Genomic DNA, 10,059 nt, shown 5'->3' on the forward strand with positions numbered 1-10,059 from the left:
CCACAGTGACCGTATGTACATACCCCAACCAGAAGCCATGGATTACAGGCAACATCCGCACTGAGCTAAAGGGTAGAGCTGCCGTTTTCAAGGAGCCACCATAGTGTCTGCGCCCAAAAACACTAAGGTAACCTGCCTAAATGACTACCCACCCGTAGCACTCACGTCTGTTGCCATGAAGTGCTTTGAAAGGCTGGTCATGGCTCACAACAACACCATTATCCCAGAAACCCTAGACCCACTCCAATTTGCATACCACCCCAACAGATCCACAGACGGTGCAATCTCTGTTGCACTCCACACTGCCCTTTCCCACCAGGACAAAAGGAACACCTATGTGAGAATGCTATTCATTGACTACAGCTCAGCGTTCAACACCATAGTGCCCACAAAGCTCATCACTAAGCTAAGGACCCTGGGACTAAACACCTCCCTCTGCAACTGGATCCTGGACTTCCTGACGGGCCGCCCCCAGGTGGTAAGGGTGGGTAACAACACATCTGCCACGCTTATCCTCAACACAGGGCCCCCTCAGGGGTGCGTGCACAGTCCCGATGTACTCCCTGTTCACTCATGACTGCACGGCCAGGCACGACTCCAACACCATCATTAAGTTTGCCAATGATACAACAGTGGTAGGCCTGATCACCGACAACGACAAGACAGCCTTTAGGGAGGAGTGTCATGACGTTGCCCTCTCTCTGGGTACAGCGAGCACAGTTGAACCCCCTCCCATGCACCATCCCCCTACTACCTCCCCCTACCCAGGCTGCTGTGGTCAGAAGGTGGTCGTAAATTCCAAAGGGAATGTCCTGCCTCACAAGCCACAGTTTTGAGACAGAATGGTTTCATAGAGAGACAAAGGAATTCTTCCAACTCACAAGACGGGGGAACCGAACGACATTTATGTTCTGGAGAAGGTATAAAAGATTGGTGAAGAATCCAGCTACGAATTGGTCTGCTTGGTACAATTTTATGACAACTCATGAGAGACAATATTGCCATATTACCATAATAATGTTTATATAATGGCCTCAGCTATGAGACTTACATCTAAATGGATGTATACAATTAATGAATAAGGATAAACCTATTTGGAATATGTTGAGATGCTATGTACTGATGTTAATGTGAGAGAATTGTATTTCTGTTCAAAGCTTAACTAAGTCACCGGCACGCCCCCAGGGACACAGACAGGACAAGGCGTCATGTGACAGCCTTTTCTACGTTCAGTATATGAACCCCCACCCAGGGTTTCTTTTTTTAGACCAGCTTACCTCGAGAAGAGAGAGCCAAGGTTTGACCATGCATTCCTCTACTGAACTTTAACCATACCACGTGGTTAAACTATCGATACAGAACAATAACAAGTCTTTGATATTAATTACTAGTCTGCAGCTAGAAATTCGGTATCATTAAACACGAAGACCGACGAAACATCCATTCTATAACGACATGAACGAATGTCGCTTTGAAAGATCCATTCTAGCCGAGAGAGAGAGAGAACGCGGACAAAACTCTCCAACAGCACCAAACTCTCCAACAAGGATCCCGACGACACACTGAGCATAAATATATATTGATTGCAATTGTTCCCGAATGAGTGAGCGTTCATGTGCAAAGGATTAGCATATCAATTGTTAATATTTATCAACTCTGTAGGGTCTTTTCAGCTGACCCTTATCACCCTTTGTTTAACAAGCCGACATGCCGGTTTAGCCCACTAGGGCACATTCCTCTACCATTGCTTTGTAACGATACCTACTGTTTTGTATGCTTTCTGTGAATTACTTAGTTTAGTAAATAAATGATTTTAAGACAATTGATGTATGGATGACTTAGTGAAGACTGGGTTCGTGCAGATAACAACAATTTACGACGTTTGGAATGAGACTGACGCGAGGTAAAAATAAGTCATTAAATCAGAAGACTCATTGATCAGATATAATATCTTAGGAAAATTATAACTGTGTAATCTGAATATTTTCCTTGGTGCCCCGACCTCCTAGTTAATTACAGTTACATGATTAGTCAGTTAATCGCGTAATAATAATTACAGAGAGTTATTTGATAAAAATAAGTATTCGGTTTTAATGATGCCCAAAGACACGAGAGGAGGTTAGAGACCTGGCCATGTGGTGCCAGGGCAACAACCTCTCCCTCAACGTGATCCAGACAAAGGAGATGATTGTGGACTACAGGAAAAAGAGGACAGAGCACGCCCCCATTCTCATCGACGGGGCTGCAGTGAAGCAGGTTGCGAGCTTCAAGTTCCTCGGTGTCCACATCACCAACAAACGAACATGTCCAAGCACACCAAGACAGTCGTGAAGAGGGCACGACAAAACGTATTCCCCTCAGGAGACTGAAAAGATTTGGCATGGGTCCTCAGATCCTCAAAAGGTTCTACAGCTGCACCATCGATAGCATCCTGACTGGTTGCATCACTTCCTGGTATAGCAACTGCTCAGCCTCCTCAGCAAGGCACTACAGAGGGTAGTGTGAATGGCCCAGTACATCACTGGGGCCAAGCTTCCTGCCATCCAGGACCTCTATACCAGGCGGTGTCAGAGGAAGGCTCTAAAAATGGTCAAAGACTCCAACCACCCTAGTTATAGACTGTTCTCTCTGCTACCACACGGCAAGCGGTACCGGAGCGCCAAGTCTAGCCTGTGTAGCCCTACGCTCAAATCTCAAAAATGTCACATCCAACTCTGAGAATAAATGGGAAATGTAATTAGGATGGCCACAACCTTGATAGATATCACAGAAAGGTCCAGCTGCCTTGTTACTCATGTAGTGGCAAACTTCTGCTGATACCCTCTCAATCAATACAAACACAGGGCTTACATTTTTGGTTAATTGGCGCTCAATGAGTGAATAGCTTCCACATCAATAGAACATTCTTCCGGCCTTGGTTGTATTGATCCTGGAATCTGCACAAGAATTTCCGATTGGGCCTTCTTGTCTGTGGTCTAGCATGTGGTTAATTTGGATGACATTATGTGGTCACATTAGGAGGATTATATTATTACTACAGAGCTACAGAATGGAAATACAAATACTTTCTATTTCTTTTGAATATCACTAAACGTACCTGTATTTATATGTGCATTCAACATACTGTAGACTTGGTGTGGACGTATCTATTTCAGTCATAAGTAAATCTTGTATACAGTTAGCATCTTAGAAATGTAGTTTAATTTAGTATGGAACACAATGAAAACGTTTCAATCCTTTTCTTCCCCTGAAATATTGCATTTTTTGTGATTGTCTTATAACGACTGCCTTCACTGTTGTCAGACTCTACAAATACTTCTTTAAAAATTATAGACTGCAATGACAAATCAAAAATAGTAATTAATCACTGTAATGATTGCCTATTGTTATGTGCCATTGTTTATCTAGACCTGTAACTCAACTCCTGAATGGGGGGGGTTAAGGCATTAGTGATTATATCGTGCCCCTTAGTGGTGGGAACGCTCTGTAACCTGACAGACATGTTTGAGGAGAACAGACAGATTGACTGACACTGTAGAGCCACTTCAACAAGCCTGTGTTACTGGAGTGCCCAATGAGTTTAGGGGTCAAAACCCCAGGAGACCTGCAAGGGGCTAGAACCCTCTCACTCTCTCTACACATGATGCACTATATAGTCCCAGTAAGGGACCAACAGTGAACGTTGTGATTGTCCTGAGGACGTCCCCTGTTACCTGGGATATAGATCAAACGTACCATAAAAGTATGTCATTCAAGAAAATATAATATTAATTTCAATATTACAATATTACTAGATCACATAACAACACTTAAAATCACACTCATATTGTTTTGCGTCAATCTCTTCTTGGTCTATGTGTATGACTGGAGGTATAATCAGAGTAAAAGGAAATAGACCTAACACTGCCTATGACCTGCCAAGTGTAGTGTAATGTAGTGTTGGAGAAGGCAGTGACAAATGGTGTGCGTCCCAAATGGTACCCTATTCCCTGTGGCTCTTGGTCAAAATTAGTGGACTATATACTGTAGGGAATAGGGTGCAATTTGGTATGCAGACATGGAAGTGACATCTGAGATTTAATTTGACTCTGCTTAATCTAATCACACCTAGCTATAGTATCAAAGCAGATCACAGCTCTGAGCTACAGTTTCAGGTGTTATGGCAGTATGTATGGAGAAACACAACTGCGTCTCACAATCATCACACCTCAACAACATACATTCACATTATTGTGCGTTGAAATCCGTTTCCTTCAATATAACCTGAAAAATATTATCAGTCATGCATGACATCTTCTTAAATATTGAATTTAATATACATTTATTGAAGTATACAAAGTTAGGTAGCCCTTTCCTGCAGTCAAATGACTAGCCGCCTCATGGGTGGAATGTTGTTAATATTTTTATCATTTCATAATTAATAAACATACATATTTTTTTAAACAGCTTAAAATCTTGTGTTTCTTTGTCAAATGGTTTTGTTATATTTCAGTCTTTTGTGATATAAAGTGTAATATTGGGACGCAAACTCAAAATTGAATACATTTCAACATACATATGACATATCTGACATGGTACAGGTGTATTTTTCTTAAGCCTATAACCATGTGTGTGAAGTGTATACTTTGGTTTCAAATTAGATTTGTTTAAGACTACCAAAACCCTGATTTAGCACACTGCAGTAAAATGTTATGGTTAATATGGTTCAGCACAAAATACAATTGTAGACATGTTACTAATGCTTGTGGTTTACTAATAGATGATTCCAGAGCAGTCATTCCTTACCAATCTGTTCCAAACCATTGGTTCCACTCTACGGTCTTCTGAAAACCCACCTGTAATAAAGAAATAAAAATGGTCTTTATGTATCCACACGTTAATATAGTGTAGCATACAGTATCAAAACTTGAGTTTTAAAAGTGATACACAAATGTTCCCTTCAATGGCAATGGTCCAATGGCAGTGTTGGCTACTGAAGTAGCTTCAATAGGACATTTCCTATAGATTCAATGGTTTATACTAAGAGGATAATGTCAATGTATGCCACATCATCCAATCATTCTGCCCTTATTTCCTTTTGCTACTAAAAGATATGTGGTCCTTGGTACTATATCCTTCCTAAGGATTACTAAAATATCTCATCTCTCTCTGCAGCTGCTCATCTGAGTTGATAATTCAGGGCAGTGTACTCCCGTTACAGTAGTCCCTGGCGTCTTCATTTATAGCAGTATGAGCGCGTCAAGACAGCAGACTCAAGTTGTATTCCAAATGGCACCCTATTCCCTACATAGTACACTACCTTTGACCAGAGCGCCCTATGGGCCCTGGCCAAGAGTAGTGCACTATATAGGGAATAGGGTGCCATTTGGGAGGCAATGCTGTACACATGATGTTTTGCTATGCGGTGCATTCTGCGAATTCTGGCGTCTTATATTTGACCTTGTCAAGTTACATATAATCAATTTGAGGATAACTTGCCTAGTCCATCTCATTTATTAAGTCAAACTTGGAAATCGGTTTACAAGGAATTTACTGTGTGTGTGTGTGTGTGTGTGTGTGTGTGTGTGTGTGTGTGTGTGTGTGTGTGTGTGTGTGTGTGTGTGTGTGTGTGTGTGTGTGTGTGTGTGTGTGTGTGTGGTGTGTGTGTGTGCGTGCGTGTCCGTGAAGCCAGAGTGTACAGTTGAAGTTGGAAGTTAACATACACCTTAGCCAAATACATTTAAACTCTGTTTTTCACAATTCCTGACATTTAATCCTCATAAAAAATGTCCTGTCGTAGGTCAGTTAGGATCACCACTTTATTTTAAGAATGTGAAATGTCAGAATAATAGTAGAGAGAATGATTTATTTCAACTTTTATTTCTTTCATCACATTCCCCAGTGGGTCAGAAGTTTACATACACTAAATTAGGATGTGGTAGCATTGCCTTTAAATTGTTTAACTTGGGTCAAACGTTCCGGGTATCCTTCCACAAGCTTCCCACAATAAGTTGGGTGAATTGTGGCCCATTCCTCCTGACAGAGCTGGTGTAACTGAGTCAGGTTTGTAGGCCTCCTTGCTCAAACACGCGTTTTCAGTTCTGTCCACAGATTTTCTATGGGATTGAGGTCAAGTCTTTGTGATGGCCACTCCAATACCTTGACTTTGTTGTCCTTAAGCCATTTTGTCACAACTTTGGAAGTATGCTTGGGGTCATTGTCCATTTGTAACACCCATTTGTGACCAAGCTTTAACTTCCTGACTGATGTCTTGAGATGTTGCTTCAATATATCCACATCATTTTCCTTCCTCATGATGCCATTTATTTTGTGAAGTGCACCAGTCCCTCCTGCAGCAAAGCATCCCCACAACATGATGCTGCCACCCCCATGCTTCACGGTTGGGATGGTGTTCTTCGGCTTGCAAGCCTCCCCCTTTTTCCTCCAAATTTAACGATGGTTATTATGGCCAAACAGTTTTATTTTTGTTTCATCAGACCAGAGGATATTTCTCCAAAAAGTACGATCTTTGTCCTCATGTGCAGTTGCAAACCGTAGTCTGGCTTTTTTATGGCGGTTGTGGAGCAGTGGCTTCTTCCTTGCTGAGCTGCCTTTCAGGTTATGTCGATATATGACTCGTTTTACTGTGGATATAGATACTTTTGTACCTGCTTCCTCCAACATCTTCACAAGGTCCTTTGCTGTTGTTCTGGGATTGATTTGCACTTTTCACTCCAAAGTACATTCATCTCTAGGAGACAGAACGCGTCTCCTCCCTGAGCGGTATGACGGCTGCGTGGTCCCATGGTGTTTATACTTGCGTACTATTGTTTGTACAGACGAACGTGGTACCTTCAGGCGTTTGGAAATTGCTCCCAAGGATGAACCAGACCTGTGGACCATTTTTTTCTGAGGTCTTGGCTGATTTCTTTTGATTTTCCCATGATGTCAAGCAAAGAGGCACTGAGTTTGAAGGTAGGCCTTGAAATACATCCACAGGTATACCTCCAATTGAATTTTCCAAGCTGTTTAAAGGCACAGTCAACTTAGCGTATGTAAACTTCTGACCCACTGGAATTGTGATACAGTGAATTATAAGTGAAATAATCTGTCTGTAAACAATTGTTGGAAAAATGACTTGTGTCATACACTAACTGACTTGACAAAACTATAGATTGTTAACAAGAAATTTGTGGAGTGGTTGAAAAACAAGTTTTAATGACTCCAACCTAAGTGTATGTAAACTTCCAACTTCAACTGTAGATCAACTTTCATATAAGGTCAATATTATTTGAGTTAGGTCATAATCATAGATTATCATAATATGTTATAAATGCTTCGGAATTTGCATGAATTCCAGGTACAGTGTAACTGGGGTGAGTGACTCCCATAACTGAAAGGTGTTATTAATGTTCTATTAATGTGGGCATACTTCATTAGCAGTTGTTGTGGCAGATTACCTTCAAAGTGCAAAGATCCCATTGCCTTTAAAGTAGGCTACTGCAGGAATCTGTTTCTAGAACAATGGTTTACAGTTAACAGTAGGGAATGCAGAGACATGGTACCCATATAATGCATTTCACATATTGTTTTCATGTTTGAATGGAATGGACACAGTGGAGCAAAGTGATATTTATACATGCAAATAGCACTTGATTCTATGAGTCTATCTTTAGTATGGGAAAGGCATTCCATGACAGCAGAACCCCCCCAATAAATGTGGGAATATATTATAATAGTACTTAATACTTTGAAACAATTGGTCTAAGTTTCAAATAGGTCAAGTGCATGATTCGTGTAAGTCTTCTAAAAAGTTGAGGAGGTAGCCTAGGGTAGTGGCTACAAACCTGACCTAATTAGTTGAGGAATGCATTACTCAATTCTCGTTTGAATACTTGTAGTGTCAAATGACTCAAGTCTCAGACTGGCTGCTGATGTGACACGTATAGCTCTGTCTGGAGTTTGACATCACCCCTTTTAAAAGGTATAGCCCTCTGTGTTAAGTTATTTGGTACAGGTAGGCTACAGCCCATTGCGTAGCTAAAGAAACAACAAAGAGTCTATTGAGTAGCTGAAAGCTAAGAACTTTTGGAACGGTGCTTAACTACAACATACAGGACAATGGAGTGCTTAGTGAGTATCGGGTAACTTGACAGTGCACAAATTGGTGAATGGAAGTCAAGTCCATCAGTCCATACTGACCATTATGCATGTCGAGCAAACGTCTTGCGTTATCTCATCTCTATGCCAGTATGGTGCCAGTGTGTCCGCTGTGTTCCGTGCTCAATAAAACCAAGGGCTACCACGAACCTCTAAACATGTCAACACCAGATTCCCCAAATAATAATATATTGTCTATAGACGCGTGTATCGAAGCATGAGACCTACCTTCCCAATGCAGGAAACAATAACAATTAGCAAGTTTGTCATTACACTTGACACTGTACGTTTTTCGTCCTCCATCCATTACAGTGTCGCCATTTTGCTTAAAATTCTGCAGGTTAAACTATAATTCTGAGAGGGATGTTTGCAGCGAAGGGAAATACATGCTAACGTTAGCTGAATAGCACAGCGCATAGGACTTCTTCTCTTTCGCCGATACTGCAAAAGGCAATGAACATAATGTAATAGAAACGGTATTTTATTCCATTCATGTTCGATTTATGGCAATGGTCTTCACGACAAAACTAACGGTCCCCTATTCAAAATATGGACCATCCCAGACCCACTGTAGAAAAGTCGTTGGGTTAAATGGAGCTTGGAAGATGGCAAAAACTGTAGGGGTAGAGTGATAATGTTGTCCAACACACACGGTCAAATGTTTGCTAGACAGTGGAATGTTACATTGTAGCCAGACACCATCAAATGTTAAATTAATTGTGCTGTACATGGATTTCACTCAATTTTTTATTGGAAGGGTGGGGGAAATGACATTACTGTATACACACACCTTTAGCTTCCTGATTCTACCCCTTCTCCTCTCAAATTGAAATGTGACATCATACTATATTGTTTTATTGTAGTAGCATATTTTTACTTTGAACACTACCATTTCTTTATGCAGTACTTTACAAGTGACTGGGGCGGCAGGTAGCCTAGTGATTAAGAGTGTTAGGCCAGTAACAGAAAGGTTGCTTGTTTGAATCCCAGAGCGAACTAGGTGAAAAATCTGTTGATGTGCCCTTGAGCAAGGCACTTAACCCTAATTGCTCCTGTAAGCCTCTCTGAATAAGTGTCTGCTAAAATGTTCTGAAATCTATTCTATTCTAGGTATCCATTCTTGCGTGACTATATAAATCAGGAAAATACATTAAGCTCTTTATAGAGTCATTGGTAACATGGCTAGTGTAGATATATTTTCAAACCAATGTATTTGTGAGTTGCCACAGCCTTATTGCAGTGGCATACAAGATTCAGCAGGGTCTGCAATTTAGCAGGCTAATCCTTGACAAAGCACAGGAAGGCCTATTCTAGCCTATCTTGACTGATCTATTAAGTTCAAGGGGATCCAAAAGACAGTAAAGTTAGCTGCCAGCCAGCACAGCATTATAGTGTATAAAATCATCTTGTATGGGACTACAAGGCTGATGACTTTGATATGTATGTCGTTATATCACCTGATTATGACTATGCTGTCGAAGCCAGCTGTTGCAGGGGTTCCCAAACCTTTTCACTCAGTGTCCCCCTTCCAGCATTGGGGAACATCCTGCACCCCCACTGCATGCGCTCGCACGCACCATGTCTATTTCTATGGGCACAAGCACTGTTCATGACACAAACTGTTCACACCCTTGTTGTTGGTGGAGAGAATTTTGCAGGTTTAAAGCTTATTTCTTGCAATTCTACCCATTTTGTCATGGGGTGCAAATAACATTTAGCAGTGTTAAAACGAAATTACTTGCAATTCTATCCATTATGCCATGTCAAATGTGTATTCAAATAATATTTGAGTGACAAAAAATGTACAGCAATATCTATGGGGTAAAAAACATAAATAAAAACGTTAGCTGACATGGGCTAGTTGATCTGGACATTTCTGACAAGTTATAAATAGCTCTTTAAGGTATGCAATGACTTAGA

General features: G+C 41.1%; 1 protein-coding gene across 4 annotated transcripts in view; it reads right to left on the minus strand.

The window, feature by feature from the left end:
- The window catches only part of LOC115158577 (zinc finger protein 644), a 34,336-nt gene extending 25,547 nt beyond the window's left edge, over positions 1-8,789 (minus strand). The window contains exons 1-3 of one of the 4 annotated variants that reach the window (XM_029707698.1): positions 8,368-8,787; positions 7,440-7,495; positions 4,786-4,835 (exon numbers count right to left, since the gene is read on the minus strand). The gene's annotated coding sequence lies outside the window, so the exon portion shown is untranslated. Of the gene's footprint in view, positions 1-4,785; positions 4,836-7,439; positions 7,496-8,181; positions 8,326-8,367 lie in introns of those variants that run through there. The other 3 variants (XR_003868689.1, XM_029707697.1, XM_029707699.1) reach the window with 3 other exon arrangements.
- Positions 8,790-10,059: the final 1,270 nt, after the last annotated feature.

This window comes from Salmo trutta, chromosome 22 (genome assembly GCF_901001165.1).
Source record: "Salmo trutta chromosome 22, fSalTru1.1, whole genome shotgun sequence".
Lineage (NCBI taxonomy): Eukaryota > Metazoa > Chordata > Actinopteri > Salmoniformes > Salmonidae > Salmo > Salmo trutta.